The 19,990-nt window shown below is 41.4% G+C and overlaps 1 long non-coding RNA gene across 1 annotated transcript in view; it reads right to left on the bottom strand.

Moving 5' to 3' along the window:
* Nucleotides 1-1,626: 1,626 nt before the first annotated feature.
* The window catches only part of LOC112486775 (uncharacterized), a 45,164-nt gene continuing 26,800 nt past the window's right edge, over nucleotides 1,627-19,990 (bottom strand). The window contains exon 3 of the long non-coding RNA XR_003049251.1: nucleotides 1,627-2,577. This is a non-coding gene — a long non-coding RNA (uncharacterized LOC112486775). The remainder of the gene's footprint in view (nucleotides 2,578-19,990) is intronic.

Raw genomic sequence — 19,990 nt, forward strand, 5'->3', positions numbered from 1 at the left:
CGGGAACGGGTTGCCGAGCTGAGTTGACAAATACCCCCGCACAGGGCTCTATATGTGGAAGACGACTTTGTTGTTGTACACCATACATGGAATTGTGCTATATTTGCTTTCTTCTGTTTGTGTTGTTTTACTTGGGAACTTTTAGCCCTTCGTTATGGCTCTCAGGTGTAAGTCAGACTCTTCTGATGTTGTTATGGCCTAGATTATGATGTTACCACTGTGTGTTAGTGTAGGTGAGTGACATAGGTACAGTATGTGAGTTCAGACCTATGGCAAAAATTGAGTCATGTTGCATCTTAGGAATAGAACTCCGACGTCAAAGACACCCTGTATCTGTAATATAATATGTAAGAGTAAGTTACAGAATGACGCACCAACTCCAACACACACAACACCAACATTCAGCCAAACATGATGACAGGGCATGACCATATGTATTTTAGGGCTGCACGCCAATAAGTCGACAATCACTCAACCACTTATCGTTCCTCTAGTTCCCACGTGTCAAACTCAAGGCCCGGGGGCCAAATGCGGCCCGCCAAGTCGTTTTGTATGGCCCGATAAAACATCTTTTAGACTCTATTCTGTTATCGGAGTCTGAATGACATATTATTTTAAAATATTGCCAGATTATCTTTAAATAAAGGAAGTAAATGGATATGATTGGATTTTCTTTGAATGAAATTAGTAACCAGGCACCAAATAACCTATGGACGGGTACTGGAGGTTGGGGACCTCTGATCTATAGAGTCTTCCCTTCAAGGGGAACTGTATTGTTGAGGTGGCCCTCGGTAAAAATGAGTTTGACACCCCTGCTCTAGTTGCTTAGTTGATAAAATTGTTGGTATTTGTTCAAACGAAAGCAAAATGCTTAAAAAATTACCATGTAAACACTCAACATCCAGCCTCAAAGAGCCCAGGACAGTAGGTTAGTCTACAGCTGACCAATAGACTGACACAACTGTCAAATAGATTGTGCCTAAAACCAATCAACTCTTTAAAGCTTGAAATGTTCAGTTATTTTAAAGCTAACCAGACTTAGACCGCATATCCCATCTCTGTTATAACATTACTCCTGTCGCATAAAATCACTTTGTCACATTCATTTATAGTTTCATTTCGTTGTTTATTGTTGGATCTATGACAGAGTTAAATATAATAGTCGGTTTTATGCAGTCTTCCTGTCCACTCCGATCGCTATCTGAAACTGATAAAACAAAACCACTCTGCGGAAAATGACTTAATGGAGCAACAGCGTTGGACGGTCTCCGCAGCATTCACGAGCACACGCTGCAGTGTGTACTTTAAAAATGTCTGATCCGGATTTCTGACATAAGATACACCGTGAGGAAGTCGTAGTGGCTGCATTTACAACCCACACAATACCCAAACAATTTGCTGCTGACTGCTCAGTGAACAGCAGGTAAAGGCAACACGTGTTCCCGCCTGAACACAAATGCCATAAACTGGCATTTATGATTTGGTGAACTTCTGTAAAACTGTGACAACGTGATGTTGTAAATTTACAGCGAGTGGCCTGCGGTCTTTGAAACAGGAACAGCTGCTGGCTTTTCAACTGTTGAGACCTAAAAAAACAAAAATTGGAAAATATAGCAGCATGCTGATGTATGCACACAAAGTAGGGTGCACTGTCAGGGCACACGGCAATTAGAAGAGAGAAACAATGCCCTCGGCCTGAATTGATCCTACAACAACCACCTGCCTGTGTATCGACAGATCTCCAGGGTTTCCCTGCTGCACAGATGCCCCAGGGCCACTTTGTCTCTCGCTTTCTCTCCCCTTGCTGTCTGCCCCCCCCACCCCCCTTTCTCTCTCTTTTCGCGTATTTCCCTCCCTTTTACTCCCTCTCTCCAACCTTCATAGCATGAAGCCTGTTTTTACTTAGCTATCGATCCTCCCTGTTGTAACATGTTCGTAAAAACGACAGCATTGCCTGCGTATCAGGTAGGGATTAAGAAGAAGAAGAAGAAGAATCGCCTTTGTTGTCATTGTACTGTGTATATACAGACTGAGACAAACAAATACAGTATCTAGATACTGTAAGTCCTTTGTATTTGTTCCATCAACCCATTCCTGGACAGCAGTGATCCTCTTACCACAGGTTAGTCCACAGGCCTCGTTAAGGTACCTCTTAAATTTAACTGACCTCTTTACTGTGAGAGGTCACTATTTATACCCTCTCCTGGTCTTTATGACCACCTCAAACGGCTATGCTAGAGAGCAACTCATACACACAAGAGAACGGCGTAGCTCCATAAACAGGCTCCGAGCCAGGCACTTTCTAACATACACATCAGCAGTCGGTTGTTTAGTGTACAGATTTCTGATACAAAGACATAAACTAAACTAAACTACCATGCGACTGCTCTCTACAGGAAGGGTGGGAGCAGACCCTACCTGCTGAGGAGACAGGTCTTTTGGAATGCAAGGGGCACTCCCTAAAACCTTTTCCGACTTTTTGTGTGGTATGCTGGGCCAATGGAATCTCGGCAGCAGGCAGGCAGGCAGAGGCTGGACAGACTGATAAGGAAAGCCGGCTCTGTCCTGGAGTGGCCTCTTGACTCAGTGGAGGTGGTGAGAGAGGGGAGAACGGTAAACAAGTTAGCATCTCTGATGGACAACCCGTCCGTAACCCCCCTGTAGGATACCATCATTGACCTGGGCAGCTCGTCCGGCAGCAGACTAGAACACCTAAAATGCCTGAAGGAGCGGTACTGAAGGTCGTTTCTCCCGACTGCTGTCAGACAGTGCGATCTGGCTGTATAACCGGCGCTACTTCAGGTTCACATGTTCACTGTGTTACGGTAACAACCGTAATATTAACTGAGTGATATTATTACATCCATCTAAAACAGGGGTGTTAAACATACAGCCCGTGGGCCAAAACCGGACCGCTTGAAGTGTCAATCCGGCCCACTTGATGAATTTTGAAAATAAAAAAATACACAAACACTTCATGTTCTGGTAATGTGGTGTAAAATTATATTTCATTAAATATGAAGATGTATTGAATATATTTGTACTTGTACTACATAAAAACAAAAGGTAAAAGCGTTGTTTTTGTTATTTATAGGTAACTATGGTATGGTTGTACTGGTCCGGCTCCTGAACCATTATGTTATTATCAAACTCAGGGCCCGGGGGCCAAATGAGGCCCGCCAAGTCATGTAGTATGGCCTGCGGGAGCTTAAAAAAACTTAATAAAGTCCATACAGCAGAGTTTCTTCACCTGGTAAATATCATTTTTATTCCATAGCAGTGAACAATATTAGTAACTTATATAAATAATAATCAATTGCAGAAACAACTAATAATACATTATGGAGTAGTTACATCTATACAGTCTTCCCCAGTCAAGGGGAACTGTATTGAGTGTGACACCTCTGATAAAGCATCACTCTGCAAGTTTTGGATTTTTTGGTGTGAACTGTCATACAGTACACTTTTTTTTTTCCTAAATCTGATTTCCTCATTTACAACATTAGAAAAAGGAACAAGTCATTGGGAAACATGTCATAGGTTTTTCCTTCAGTTCAACAACTTTCAAAATAAAGGGCTGTGTGACTGGATGGAGGTACTAAATTAGAAACAGACACCATAATATAATCTTTTTCAATAGTTCTGCATTATTCAGTGTCTATCAATGGAGCCGTTTGACCCAGCATGGACATTAAACTGAGTACTTGTTGTCCAAATGTCAACTGTCAAATCAATTGCTCTGGGGTTAGCTTGCATTTCCCCCTTCCTGTACTCAGACAAAACCAGAAAAATGTGATTATAGGCTGGTCGCCAGTCATGGATGATCATGTTAAAAGAACATCTGATTCCTATCACTGCCCGGTCAATCGATGAATCTTTACTGTCATCCAAATATACAGTCCTCTTAGTGCTGTTTCTGGTCACTAACCAGTGAAACAACGCCCACTACAGACAGACTTCTGAAGACGCTGCAAATGATGTACTATAAACCAGTGGTACCGGTTGACTGATCGTAGCTTGTACCATGGACCGGGTAATACTGCATACATTTTCGGAATAAGTTGTCTTTTAGACTTTATTCTGTTAGCATCGGAGTCTGAAATAAGCATCACTTTGAAAACTGCTAGATTATCCTCAAATAAGGAAAGTAAATGTAAATTACCAATTTATTTTGAAACTAAGTAAATAATACTTTCATTGTGGCCCGATACCAAATAACCGACGGACGGGTACTGGTCCACGGACCTGGGGTTGGGGACCCTTCCATTACCAACATTGTAGGTCCTACAAGAAGATCAGTATTTAACAGTTTAGAGGCAGTGCATGCTGGGGAGGAGGATTTGTTAGTTCGACATTTTCCATCTGCATCTGAGACGTGACCAAAGCTGAAGGACAGATGTTAAACCTAGTCAGCCCTCATGGAAAAGTAAAGAAGAAAAGGCTTTTGTGACATCAATCTAGCGGTGGGATGGAGAGAAATTGAAAAAAAAAAAAAAATCACACAAAAGGAAACGGATGACACAAGGACAGAAAGGCAAGGAAAGCGTAAGGGAAAATTGATGCGTAAATGAATTTCAAGGCAGAGTGAGATGACACGAGGAGATAAAAACAAAATGGAGGGTTAGATGGTTTCAGCTGGAGACAAATGGTAAGATAGAGAAGAGGCAGCAGCAGCAGCAGCAGCAGCAGCGGCGTAGTAATAACATGCTCTCAGTAAAAACTGTTTGCTCATGACAAGATAAGGACAGCCATCGCAGCCTGAGCTTCCATTTTTGTTCATCCCCAGAGGTAAATCAATAACACTGAATTGAAAACTCCTTTTTGACACATTTAATGATGTACCGGTGTTCTGACATCACAGACATTTACCCAAAGAAATGGTGTTTACACATCAATTGCGGGACCACTGCAAAAGAACTGACATCGCACATCAATCAGGGATCACATTCAGACCACAATCTCAAGTCTTAAGTTGTCTTCATTCTTTCGTCTTCATTTCTGTCTTTTATCCTTACAGTAAATTAGAGTTGGTTGAAGACGTTGGTAGCTGCATGACGGCCCTAAGCCAATGTTAGATTGTTGTTTAGAACGTTCTGTTATGACCACAAATTGGAGAAGTTTTATAAAAGGCACTTTATTTAAGGCAGACTTCTAGTCAAGTAACATCTTTAAAATATATATATACATATATAAAAAAAAAGTACTATATTGATCCAATAATTGGGAAATTGTTGTGTAAAGAAGAAGATATGCTGTTAACAGGCCCCAAGCATGTGATTCCTGTGGGAATCGAACCCAGCACTCTCTGTTCTCTGCTTCCGAGGCAGGCATGCTAACCCCTACAATATGGAACCGACTGAAAAGTATTACCTACACGCCAAATGGGAAGTGAACCCACAACCGCTAGCTTAGCCAATGGGGCATGTGGCCTGGGAAGTGAACCCACAACTGCTAGCTTAGCCAATGGGGCATGTGGCCCAATGGATACCTATTTAAATTCCATCATCAACATCCCTTTCGATTCAATTCCGTATATCCGTTTGTCGATTATACGAACAAACGACAGCACAGGATGGGTTTAACACAACAGGAAATTAAAGACAGAAAACACCGTGTTGCAACTTCTACAACCACAGTCATTAGCACCATGCTACCGGTAGCGTATACGTAAAGACGACCGATACATGGTGTGTCGCTGCTTAGCCCTGCATGCTGCAGTCTACGCATTTGGCCTGCTTTGTTCTCGTCAACACTCAGATGTGACATGCAACCGGACTTCAGACCGCTTCTGCCTCGACATCATGTTGTGAGGGCTCAAAGCCAAGACTCAAGCAGAATCATTAATCGATCAACGTAACAATTCAAAGGAACCGGACCACGGGGAACTGGTTCTCTGCAAGAGCAGGGTCTCTACAAGAACACATCTATTATGGAGGAGGAATTAACTCAAAGATGACAAAGACGTTTGGGTCACAGAAGCCTGGCTGAACACAAAGCACTGCCATACAGCAAAAAGATCACTGTTTCAAATCCCAACTTTAGTTTCTGTGAGGAAATGCACAATTCTGCAGAGTCTGAAAACGTGCAGAGCGGACGTTAGCTTAGATTTTGGGTCTGAATGTGATTGACTGCTTGGAGTGGCAGAATGGGATTACGGGGAATAAATGGCTGGCTTTATGGATGGATGGATGATTGGATGGTCTGTTAAACAGACTGGTGGATGGATTTGCACAAATGAACCTAATATTTTACACATACAGAGGTAGGAATCACGCTCTGAGTCTTGACTAGAAATTATTTAAATGTAAAAGACACTTTTTCTGTTAAAAACAAAATATCATCTGCTGTAGATAGCTCCAGGCCGTGTTTCCCTGCATGGCTCGGACATGGCCATAAACAAAGAACTCCATTGTGCGAAGGCTTATTACAAGCCATCTATCACACAGACAAAACACACAGACACTGCAATTTCGATTGTAAAATATTTGTCCGAGAATCAACCATTTTAATGTAGAGAGCAAAAGCTTGTGCTCATGCATAAAATCATTACGAAAAAAAAAAAAAAAAGCAGCAAGCAGCAGGTTTGGCTGTGACTGACGCAGCAGAGGCCAGTTGGCTTGTGGAGCTGGGTTTGTTGACTCCCCAAAGAAGCCCGAAAGAATGTCTCCTTCATCCTCGGGTCATGATGAGTGAACTGCTTTGAAGAGGGTTGGAATAATGAGGCTAATGCTATGTAACAAGGCAAGTTGCTGCACAAAACAATGCCAAGAAAGCAGAGCTGCAGCCTTCGGGGGGAAAGACACAGAGGGCAGATGATGCACACAGAAACTGGAAAAGAACAAAAGACGGCACAGGATCATTTTCATTTTTCCAGCTGCGCTAATGTTTTGCCTCTTCCTAAAATATAGAGCCGACCAGTTGCACGGAGGCAATAATAATCGTTGGATCGATCCTTGAAGATGTGTACATTTGCTGAAACAGAAGTAACCGGGCATTTTCTAAGAAGGACCGTTCAAACAAATACAACTGGACCTAAAAGCGTGGGTGTGTAAGTCTAAAATAGCTGCAGCAGAGTACACTTGAAAAAGCGGCTGACCATTAAATCCCAAAGCCCTCGATGACGTCACCGCTCTTGTTAAAGCTCTGCCACCAGAACACTGAATGTCACTGTCTTAAATAAAACACAGAATTATGGCGTCGCTACCACGGCCAGTTTTTCCAAGACCGCTCGCGTCAGGCTGTCAAAGCCATTCCTCGGGGTGCCCCTATTCAATCAGGATTAGTTGCATGATCAAGTGTGATTAATGGGTTTGTTGTTTGTTTTTATTGCCACTGCCGGGGCATTGACATTTTATCTAGTTTATTACAGTAGGACACAAGTTACCCTCAGAGCCCAGCGCCGCATTCATAACATTTAACAGGCGTCTTGAGAGCAGCAGGAAGTTATATATTTATGTATCTGTTTTCCATTTGTTTCTGAACAGGTACCAACACAAACATTTGTCTTTTATCAGCGAGCAGCAGTGTCCAGTATTGAGTGTCCCTTTACCCTCCCAGCAGCTGGGACTCCACCGTGCACATTTTTCCTATTTTTCTCAGCTTCCGAAAAAGAGACACCATTTCCAGTTTGAAAAGCAGCAACAGTTGCAGTGATCACATTTATCTCTCTGTATCGCTCTTCGGTTTAAACATTTCGATTTAACATATGGATTAGAATAGTTTAGCACAGCCGAGCCTTGACGGTAAGTTCAGTTTCATTTTGTGTTTTTTCCCGTTTGGACGCAGGACACCCGCTGATGAAATAAACATGTTTAACAAGTGACAGAAGTCGTGACAGAGTGGTGAGAGGCGGGAGGTGAGAGAAGATGAGGAGTAACAGACAGGCGAGAGTAACGAAGCGTTGGGAGAGAAGAGCAGTTCGGGAAAGAAGAAGAGATTCGTTATAGCAGATATATTTCAACGCACAACAAATTGTCTTCTGTCTTTGACCTGTCCATGTGTCACTCCAGTGTCTTTCTGTCTTCCGTATCTTTCATCCCTGTCTCTAACAGTCTCTATTGATCCGCCCGTTTCCTCTCTGTCTTTAATCAAAAGCCTGCATATCTATGTTGTTTAATAGATGAGTCTCTGTATGAGGTCCACTCATTGGCTCCCACAGAACCCACATCCATTCATAATTAATGGCCAACTAGCTAATTATTCAGATTCCAAACCATCCTCATTCCATACACGACAAAGGCGAAGAGGGAGAATAAACGGACGCGGTGGCAGGCGGGCAGCGAGCATTCGAAAGAAGAGACACAAAAAGGAGTTTATTTAGCCTTAAAATCCACTTTCCAAAATGAAGATCTAACGTTATACGGGTTTCTAGTGACCTGATATAGCCTTCGCCTCCAAAGGATGAAGCTATTCAGCCCATGGGTTAGCATCTGCCCGGCTAAAACAGCCTAATGCTGACTGATAAACAGACCACGAGGCTGTCTGCTGTGGATGAGAGGAGACTGCGGGCGAGAAAACTGGGGCAGCGCATCGTGCTCGGTGCCACTGGGGGAGGCATCTGTTAAAATGTGCGAGAAACGGGAAGGCGTGCAGCTTGTTTGTTTGTCTGCCCGTGCAGAGGACGGCATGTGTGCCAACATTTACATAAAGAAATCAATGGCGAAGCCTTCAATTCATGAACATGAACGAGGAGGCCCCAACATCGGTGGAGAAGACAGAACACGCAATAAAGACGCCCGAGCGCTCCATTCTAATGAGACGGAACACGCGATGAAGACGCCCGAGCGCTCCATTCTAATGATTGGTCTCCCGTGTCTGTTAAATCAACATATGCGTCTATTTATCTTTTTTCAGGCAGTTCTAATGATGTTGCCCGTGACGGAAAATGTCAAATATCTGCATTTAACTGTGTTGTTCTCTGCTGTGAAACCATTTTAACAACGTCAAACTAATCTCAGGGATAGGTTTAAAAGGCTGGAATACATTATTAAAAAAGACGGTAAAATTTTCCAGCACCATTTTTTTTTTTTTTTTTTTTGCAATTACTAGTCATTCAAGCCTTTTATTAGTTTCTTTTCCTAGGCTCAAGCAGTCTTCCTCATCTCCTCTTTTACAGCCTTGCTAAAAGACAGAGGAAAAAACATGTTTGTGAAGACATAGGAATAAATGCCTTTTGTTTTCACGCTTTTCTTCTCTACTCACGTATCTTACTGTAGTGCTTACACTTTATTTGAGAAACCAAAGGTTAAATAAACCAGGGGCCCCCAAGCCCCAGTCTAGGGACCGGTGCTGGACCGTAGGTCATTTGGTACCGGGCCGCAGTGGGACACAGTTAAAAAATGTACTTCGGTTTTACTAACTGACTTCATTCCAAAAGAATCCAGTCATATCCCTTTACTTTTTTCATTCAAAGATAATCTGTCAGTGTTTCAAAAAAACAGGTCAAAGGTCATTCAGACTCTGATACTGACAGAACAAAGGCTAAAAGATGTTTTATTTTGGAAATTTGATGATCCTTCAACGATGGCTTGGTCTGCAGTAATGGGTGATACCAGCCAATCGGTTCTTGGTACAAAAAAGGTTGAGGTCTTTGCCCTAGGCATTTATACTCCTCCAGTTCTCTCTTATTCATCATCTGTACTTAAACAGATATCACAGCTACATTTTTTTAAACTCTGTGTCATCACTCAAACCCCGCATGTGACACGGCCTAGGCCCTCTGAACTGAAAAGAGAGACCAGATAAAGAGTCACCCGCTGCCTCCCGACACGGAACGCATCCAACCCCATACTCTCGGATTACACTGTAATGGTTTAAATGGTGCATTCCCCCCCATGAGACCTGAGGCAGGCTGCACGGCCCTGAAGGTGAAGTGTCTAGCTGACAATTTATGAGTCAACTAAAGGTCACTGGTAAACTCTGCGTTACACTTAGCAACAGTCAAAACACTGTAACTCGTGCAACACTTATGTATCAAATCTGGTGAGACAAATTCCTCCCCCCCCCACAATTCTTTTTAAATGGCTGCAACACACTTTACAGGAACCAGAGAACATTCCTAATCTGATGCAATCTGAAGCCAAAAGGCAGGGCAGGAAACAATATATCTTTTGACACGAACTCTCAGCTGACTGTTTTGCATCAAAATGGGAAAACGCAACCCCAAGCAACCCCGAGCCAGTGAAAAGAAAACTGGTTTTTCTTTGATAAATAAACTCTTCAAATCAAAGTTGGCTCAGCCCGTGGTCCCACTTTGCGGTGTTTGTGGACACAGCAGGTGGTTTTGTTTCATCACACTAAGAAACAATACGTAACAGTTATCAGGGGCTATTAACATCCCGGTCTTCAATTACCGGAGCTCAAGTTCTTCTTTCACACTTCAACGTCTGACTGTAACCTGACTGCTACCATTCACCTCCAACACAATGACATAGTCAGGCAGTCAATCCGGGGTGGACACTTGAATGCAACCCGCGTCCCTGCTTTATAAAGCTGAAACAAACGTGCGGCATTGAACGCTGGACGACTGTGACGGAACTAATCCAAAATAATCCTTCGCCATGACGTAAAACAAAAAGGATCACCACCACCGTTACATTAACTACATGTATCTGGAATTTAAGGAGCCAATGACAGAAGGTTCTTGGGTCACCTCATGCGCCCCAAATCCCACACATCTGGGACTAGATGTTATTTATAATTTAATTTAAGGTCCTGTTTGAACATTTGTATATTTGTTCAGCTACTGAAATGCTTTATTTTGTCTACAGGCCTGGAAAAAAAATTGTACTAGTCACTGGCATTATATTATTACACAGCCTTTACATTAAACATAGAATACTATTTCTAAAAAAAAACAGCTGAGGGTTTCATGTTAACCATCAAACACAGAGGTGGCCCTCCAGTGAACTCAGGGTGACAGCAGTGGCCCTCAGCTAATTTGAGTTTGGGACCCCCGTTGATAGGAAGCTGCATTTGGACCTGCATATAAAAATACATGTGGCTTCAGTCATAGGTTAATGTTCCAGCAAGGTCAAGAAGAATAAAAATAAAAAAAATAATAAAAAAGACTATGGCTCGTTGTACAACAATAAAAAAAAAAAAATTAAAAAGTTATGGCTTGTTGTACAATAATACAAACATTTAAATAAAATAGATTATGGTATGTTGTACAATAATTAAAAAATACATAAATAAAAATGTCTATGGCTTGGTGTACAATAATTAAAAAAGACGATGGCCTGGTGTACAATAATGAAAAAATAATAAAAGAGACTACGGCATTTTGTACAATAATTAAAATAAATCAATGAATAGATAAAGACTAAATGTAGAATCAATAGCAGGGCTGTCCGTACATTTGAAGACGTCAGTTGCTCGTAGAGGCGCAGGTGGTTACATCAACTTATTTCTATGTTTTGTTGGACGAGCAGAGTTAGACAAACGATTGGCGCCCGTTCCTCGTGTGAGCAAATGGGCTGACATTGTCCCTGCAGCGGGTTAGAAACACTTGCTGAATAAGGGTTTTCAATGTCTCCATATTGGCCGATCTCCAAAATGTACATTTCCAGAGACGTCAACCACTGATTGGCAAAATTCCTTAGAACTGCGTTAAATGTGTCAATGTCGGCTTCCGACAAGGAGCAAATAACACAGCAACAACAACAACCCTCCTTCCCTGAACACCACAGAGACCCTACACAAGCACAGCCACACGGATACCCACAAACAAATGCTAATTGCTATTATAAGTATAATTATTTAAGCTTTTGAGGAGCAGTAAATTTATTCTTCTATGAAAACAACCCTAAAAAAACAGCTAATTTAGATGTTGACTCACACTGTGTCCTGCATTGGTGTTCCAGTATAAATAAGGACGTGTTTTCCATGTGGAGAACACAGTTTAATATGTGACTAAGTGTTGATCCCTAGAGGTGTCGCCAAGGTAGTATTTCGAAAGGAAGCACATCTGCGAACCAGTGATCATCTCGCTGCACAGGCTAGTGTCATACCAACATTTGCCACCGTGTGGCCATCTTCTTTCCATTTAACCCACTGCGATGTGTGCTACTCGGTATTGACAACAGGAATGAACGTGATCGATGCTGTGCTGCAGGAATCAAATAAAAGTTCATGGAATTTTTCATGACTGCTGCTCTGTTTTCTGTTTTCTTCTGTTTGATACCTAAACATTTTTCACTCATTTATTGGTCTGTATGCGAACTTATTTTCCATCTCCATTTTGGATGCAGTGGGGCGGTGCATCTCACAGTTAGAAAACCTGTGGACATTATATATATATACACATATTTTACTGCTTATCTGGATGGTGTCAGCAAAAAATGCAAATTTCTCACCTCGTGCATTACCACAAGGTTAATGCTACAATATTTTCTGCATTAAAAGAGATAAGTTAAAGGTATTAACAGGTCGGAAACTTGGAAATTAGCAACAGGAAGTAACAAAAGTTTACCTCCTGGACCTTTTTTTCTAGCTAAACCTGTTGTGTTGAATCTTTCGAGGCTCGTCGGTAAGTTTTTCTATTTCCTTATAGTAAAAGGCAGACTGGCTAATCTTCAAATACAAGTATTTAACTAAGTATAATAATTGGTCAGCAAGTGCACTTTTAAACCAAAAATATTCCGGAGTTGGAAAGCCGGGGGCAATGTCATTATAATACAGTTCCGTGTGGTGACACAGCAATTTAGTCAAATAAGGCCAAAGCTTAGCAGCGTGAAACTCTGACTAGTCCTCGACTCTCTAGACTCTCCCTAAGGAGACCGTCCTTTGTCACATGAACAGGCAAGGGAACAAAAGGACACGGCAGAGTCCCGCAAATAGAGGCCCCTCCAATAACGTTCTGTACTGGACACCAAATCTGTCAGATTGACATGTGTGCAGATTTTCAAGGGAGGAACTCAGATTAACTAGCATCACTTTTTTAACAAAATTGTTACGGTAGATACTACATCTCCTGGACAGAGACCAGCTAATGCTATCCAATACTTTGCTTTTGTATAATTGTGAGAAGTAGTGCCCAGAGGGTCAGACAAATACAGTAAATGATTGGCATCCAAGAACCAAACACTTCTATCCTAGTCCATCGTCCGAACCCCTACCATTAAACATCCCCCCGCTAAACACATTTATACGCTTGCAAGAACGCAAGTGCATGACAACCTGAGGCCACTGGCACAAAATCAAAGCTAAATATAGGCGGTGAGGTAGGTTAGTATAGGTACATGTCAGAGGAGGACCCATTATTAGCCTCTGACAGCTAAACTCTTCTTCCATAATGGCCAGCTGCTGCACCTGTCTCTCTGCCTGGCCCCATCTACACTTAGATCAGACTATATATAGCCATGCTCTCTCTCCCTCTCTCTCTCTCTCTCTCTCTCTCTCTCGCCCTGTACTGCATTGCTTTTTTTGAGCTCACCCTTCAAAACTTCACCCTTCATTTGCAGAAACTAGTTGCAGTGCCCCGGCCAGCCACAAGGGTAACACCACCCTTTCATCTCCTTTTATAGAAACTTGATACTATTACAGTGATCAGGAATAACACACAGAGGTCTACTGGCACCAGGACGGTGGACAGCAAATACTACACTCGTCTGATTATAGACGTGATGTCATGAGTCTACCGCGAATCTACCGCTGAGCCACTGGAAGAGGGGCAACTGCAACGGTTACATAAATCAGGTGCACCCTGTTAGAATATCAAAATACAGGGGAGGTATCTCATGTGTTCTTGAAGCAAGTCGTTGACTTTCTAGTATTGTTTTTTTACATGACAATTTAATTAATTTAAATAACGAATTTAATCACATGGAATATCTGGCTGTTACTACGCGTCTGTCATTACCATGGCTACCTGTAGCTACCAACCTGTCCATGCTGTGATTACATCACAGCATGTTACACTGGTCCTCATAAAAAAAACAACAAGGGGGTGATACAGAAGAAGCCGAGATATCAACAAAAACCAGCATCACAAAGAGGAGACTGTCAACAGTAGGCTGTCGGTTTTTGTCTCAAGTTCGATCCAAAGTTCAAGCTCAAGTGTCAAAAACGTATTTGAATGAGAATCAGCCTTTTAGAAATAGTCACAGGCTGCAGCTTCGACTCAACTTTACATCATCGCTCGGCCCAGGAAAACAAGACAACTGTTGTTGCTGGTTAACACTAAACAGTCCCTCTGGTTGGAATAATAAGACGGTCAAGGGAACGAAAATGGTTCATTTCAGAGCAGGAATTTTACAGAGCCCAACTCCAGTGCTACTGGCTCACAGTTAATACTTGTATATCTGTGTGTTCTGCTTATTAATACCATTAAACTGATTTAGCCGTTAGCACTAGCTAATGTGTTGTCGGCTGCTAAGCTAAGCAGCAAGACGTCTGATCTGAAGCTGAAACGACAACATTGCTGGTAAAATAGTTTTATCTTAAGTGACGATGTGTGTTGATGGTATATTTATTATATTCATTTTTATGTTTTCATTCATTTAAATTATATATTTTGGGGGGAAAATTACAGCTCACTTTACTAGTTTCGTTTTGACCTTTTGACCTTTTCAGGTTTACCATGCCCAGCTTTTATAGTAGAATAATATTGTTAAATATACAAAGGTATCATTTTATACTTTTTATAGTTTTGAAAATCCACTGTGGACTTGTCCTTTAATTACCAGAGCAGTAGTCCCCACATGATTTAAACATGATTTCCCGAAGAATCCTGTTCTCTCTATTATTCAAATTTAATGGATATGCAAATATGAGCAGAAGTTAATTTAAAAACATTTCATTTTTTTAGTCAAACTTGTCACTCGATTACTGTATCAAAAAAAAAGCAGGGCCCTGTCATCAAAGGTATTTAAGTTATAAATGAACATTTCATCCTATTCTTTTTAATATTTTAATATAATAATTAACGATCAGATAATCATAAAAAAATAGATGATTTTCTTTCATTCACCCTCTTAAATTCTAGCCTAACAATCTTTCACTGATAGGACTGTTCTCTGACTGTATTTTTACTTGTGTTGGACTTCTTATTATTTTATTCCTCTAAACACCAGTCCAGGGTCTTTTTGCTGCACTTCACAAATAATCACCAAGATCTGACACAAAGTGCTTTTGAACTGAGGATAAAAGTGTATACAGTGATCCTTAAAGGCGTGCAATTTACAGTAAACGCTGTAATCTCCTTCCCTCTCTTACCGAGTTCATCAGATTTTGATGATTTAATTTAAGAAGCATCACATGACGTGTCTTTGTAGCTACATCAGTTGAGAGAGCTCTTCCTGGTAAAGTGATTAGATGCCAAATGGGCCGGACCAGTACAATCACAAGATAATTACCTATACATAACTATAAATGTTCAATGTTTTGACATATACCCAAATAAAATGTCATATATTTCAAACAATTATCAATAAATTAATCAATTATTATGAATTATTCAACAAATTCAATGAAATATAGTATAGTCAAGTGTGCATTTTTTCACCTCCAAAATTCATCAAGTGGGCCAAATTGAACCCCCCAGCGGACCGGTTTTGGCCCACGAGCCATATGTTTGACACCCATGACACAATGTGAAAAAAAAAATTCTAAAGCAAAGAAACTATATATATAGTCTACTGACTCTATCTGTGTTCTTGTGCTCGTGCTCCATTCCTTTATTCAACCACTGACAAAAATGGTCACTGCTGCAGGCCGTGAAGGCTAACCCTAACCCAGAGGCGGGTGACTTCCTGAGATATTAAAACATGAGATGGAGAGATTAGGGAATTGCCAGAAATTGGCTGAGAAGTATTTCAGTTCATGCTCCTTTTTGATTCAAACGCTAGTCTGTTTTGTATTTTAGTACTGAAATGTCATCACCTACTCACCCTCTGAAATAAGCAGCCAACAGTCATCTCATTTTGAAACCAGTAAATGCAACTGCACAAATTAAATGAAACCTCTGTTAGTGCATATATATATCACAGTTAAACATTTCCAATGTCCAATTTCAGATATTAGATGCGAGCGTGCGTGTGTGCGTGTGTGCGTTTGTGTCTCACACACACAGAAAGAAATGGGGCCAGCACACTCGGAGAATAAAATTGACTACGCGGCGCTGCACTCTGTGGCCTTCCCCAACCTCGCTCCACCCTGCGCCTCCCCTCCCTGTCTCTGTTACCCTGGAAACTGTTGTCTATGTAGGAAGAAGCAGTTCTATTACCGTGACTAGAGCAGAGCAGCAAATAGAACTATAAAACAACATTTAACAGTTCCAACGAAAAGCGGAAGCGCAAATGAAGCGTATGGGGGAAGTATGCGGGGGGTAAGGAGAGCAAACGGGGACACGAGGTGAAACTCAACAGAAGAATGCACTCGAACGGACAAGGAGAAGTTAATTGGATGCCAGATTGGAAGCGAAAGAAATATGTAGAAATGTGGCGACTTTTGAAAAACAATGACCATAAGATTGAACCCCCCCAACACATATCTGCAAATACAAGAACAGTTTTGTATTTATAATAACAATATATAAAATAATGGCCGACCAAGGTCCTGTAAGTGTGGGTGTCAGAGTTGTGTTATAAGACCCACTATTGGATATTTATGTCAGGTGACTTATGCAGTGGTCTAGTGATGGAAACACAAATGTATATGCCAGGGGGTGTCAAACTCATTTTAGTTCAGGGGCCACATACATCCTGATTAGACGTCAAGTGGACGGGACCACTACAGTTAAACATTAATTACCTGTGAATAATAATAAGTCTGTCTTCCCTTTTGTTTTCATGCAAAGTTATAATAATAAGTCTATGTCTTCCCTTTTGTTTTCATGCAAAGTATATTTACAAAATATACATATTTAATGAAATATAATCTGACATCATCTCTGACATTAAGTGTTTCATGTGCATTTTTTTCCTCTTCAAAATTCATCAAACGGACCGTATTGAACCACATGTGCATTTTTTTTCATTTTTTAAAATTCATCAAATGGACCGTATTGAACCCCCTAGCGGGCCGGTTCTGGCCCACGGGCCATATGTTTGACACCCCCAAAAGAATCAGACTCCTGTGAAGTCTGAAACATAACTCCTGCGCCTTGATCAGTAGTGGTGTTTAATGCACTTGCAGCAGCCTGGGGTCATGGGTGGAGTTATTGATTTATATAAATCTATATTTTCTGCTGGAATAATAGTCAATCACTAAGCACTAATCTGTCTACACTTGAGACAACAAGGTCGTGACATAACAACATCAACACCAATGTTATAGGCTACTGTGAAAATGTCAACTATACTATGCTGTTGTAATCTGGCACAAACAGGAACTGGATTACTGGATACATCAATAAAAGAAGGAAGTGTGGCCCAGAGCTAGATTTGCATGGATTAAATTTTTAAAATTCATTATTGAACTTTTGAAAAGAAGCCTCCGTTGTACCGCTAATAACACTTCCCCAGTAAGGCTGATTAGACACGAAAAGTGTGGCCAGGGAGAAAGTGGTAAACAGGCCCGGAGCACGAAGCTGGTTAAGCAGATTGACTGATACAGCTATGCCTTCTCACATCCACATGCACCTCTCCTAAAAGCCTCTTCTTTGTCATACATCACTCAACCACCACCCTCAGCTCATAATGGACCCATTGAACCACTTCATTTGTCTTCCATCACATGCCCAAAGCCTTCCTTTAGTTTTTCCTCTTTTCTTCTCTCTTTGTGTTTCTGCAGGGCCCCTACAGGATCTCACACCATCTCCATTAGAAGCAAGTCATCACGCTCACGTTAAGGAGCACCGCTAATGCTCAGTGTGCACGGACGTGTTCGGAGACAGACAGTCAGTGAAGGTCAACGTGGAGTCAGCAGGGAGACACGGGAGGAAGGCGACTGGCAGGGATCAAATACTAATCGATACTGAACACAACCCACTTTCTTTCAGAGTCTCGCACTTTCAAGGCCTCGTACCCACCACACTGTAGCCCCCATGGAGGGTGGAGTGCAAGAGTGTGAGTTTCTTTGCCAGATCGGATTTCACTTTTTTAGCCAGTGATGAGGGACTGGACCTTTTAGATGTTAGACTGTCTTTGAGAAACTGATTCAAATATGTGTGTGCGAGTGAGACCCCCAGATACGAGGGAATCATTTCAAGGGAGATCGTGTTACCGGGCGGATTAGCTGGACTTCCTTTGTTCTATGGTAAACTACGCAACCTTGTAAAGCAACAGCGCTCAAGGCCATACAGTTGGATTACTCCCCCGAATCCATTTCGGTACTTTTTGTGTGATGAGCTAAGATCTGACAATGGGAAGAAAAAAAAAAAGTGTCCTCAACCTGAGGCTATGATCAACCCCAACCTTTGAGTTGTTAGAAGAAATGCTTAATAGTAATTTGATTCCAACCACCTTTTGTCCACCAGATTACAAAGAGTGTCAGCCAGGTTTCAAAAGAAAACATCGAAGTGTGTTCAAAGATCTCTTACTCATCCATGTGTGATTATGTCTTGGAAATATGTGTTTAAACCCAGGTTTGGATTACATGACCTCCATGGACATGCTGCCAACTGTTGAAAATATCTCGTAACACACCACGCAGTAATAGTAAAGCTTTTGTACTTTAACTAGGGCTAGGCAAATAAATACTCTAGGATCATGTTAAACAATCATCAATGATTTTATCATGTGATAACACCATGTTGGTTATTCTTTTTTTTTCTTTTTTTTTTATACATCATGTGATAACACCTTGTTGGTTATACTTTTTTTTATAGGTCATGGCTCACTGGCTCAGTATACACATACAATCACTAGTTTAGCCTATTATGACGTGTCCAAACCAGTAAGAACATTGGTTGATAAAACGAAAGTACAAGTCGAACCTCACATTCCATACATCAGTACCTACTGTACGTCACTCACCTACGCTAACACAGTGGTAACGTCGTAATCAGGCTTAGGCATGGGAGCCAACACGATGGGCAAAAAGTAAAAAAAAAACAAAAAAAAAAACCCCACAAACGCTAGCTCGCCAGCTAGTTCCCATGCAAACCAGATGCTAGTTTTAACACTGTACATTGTAATGACGGAACAAGATTTTCCTAATAAATTTATGGGAGATTTATGGCAACGTAATCAGTAGTAATTTGTAATCACTGCAGATGTTTAATTTTCTTATCACCTGAGTATTGTGAGTACTGTGAGTATCACTGTTAACTTGCAGTTGCTCTGGAGATGACTGCTTTAAAGATACGATCTCGGCTCTGGGTTGTTGTTTTTTTTTATATAACAAACGAATAAAATGAGATAGGAGACGTCCTCAGATCCTCCTCCACGGAACAGGTGGGTGGAGCACTGAGTGGCTCGTATACCATTTGAACGTTGAGGCACGGAAACCAGCTGCCGGCTGTTAAACAGGTGCGTAAACAATCCAGCTGTGCTCACTGCTTTATTTTGTTTACCAAAGCATGTTACTAGGCGTCAAGAAACCATATCATTTCCATAAATAACATTTTGGCCCCCGTTGGTCACACCAAAACCCGGAAAAATGACAACTTTCTACAACTGAAAACAGACAACTGCGGTTTTAATTACTGATAAATAAACATTTTAAAAAAAGCTCAGAGAGAAACTTAGAAGAAATTGATTGAGAAACGCTTGTTTGTTTGTTTGTTTGTTTGACTATAAATTCTTGGTGAGATACCTTCTCCACCCTGACTATAAATTCTTGGTGAGATACCTTGAAGGCCACATTAACAGTGAACTGGGGGGACGTGGGGGCCGGTACATGGACTTCATTTTCTGAAATGGCTCCTGTGTGTATGTGTCCATTAAGGTGCTGGAGATCTTCTGTCAGTCTGTTGTAGCCACGTTTTCTAGACTCCAGTCTGCTGGAGAGCAGCACTAAAGCCAGCGGCTCTAAAGGCTAGACTGAACAAGCTAATGAGAAAAGCTGGCTCCATTATTGGCTGCAAACAGCAGACTTTTGCGGCTGC

This window comes from Cynoglossus semilaevis, chromosome 2 (assembly GCF_000523025.1).
Source record: "Cynoglossus semilaevis isolate Cse_v1.0 chromosome 2, Cse_v1.0, whole genome shotgun sequence".
Lineage (NCBI taxonomy): Eukaryota > Metazoa > Chordata > Actinopteri > Pleuronectiformes > Cynoglossidae > Cynoglossus > Cynoglossus semilaevis.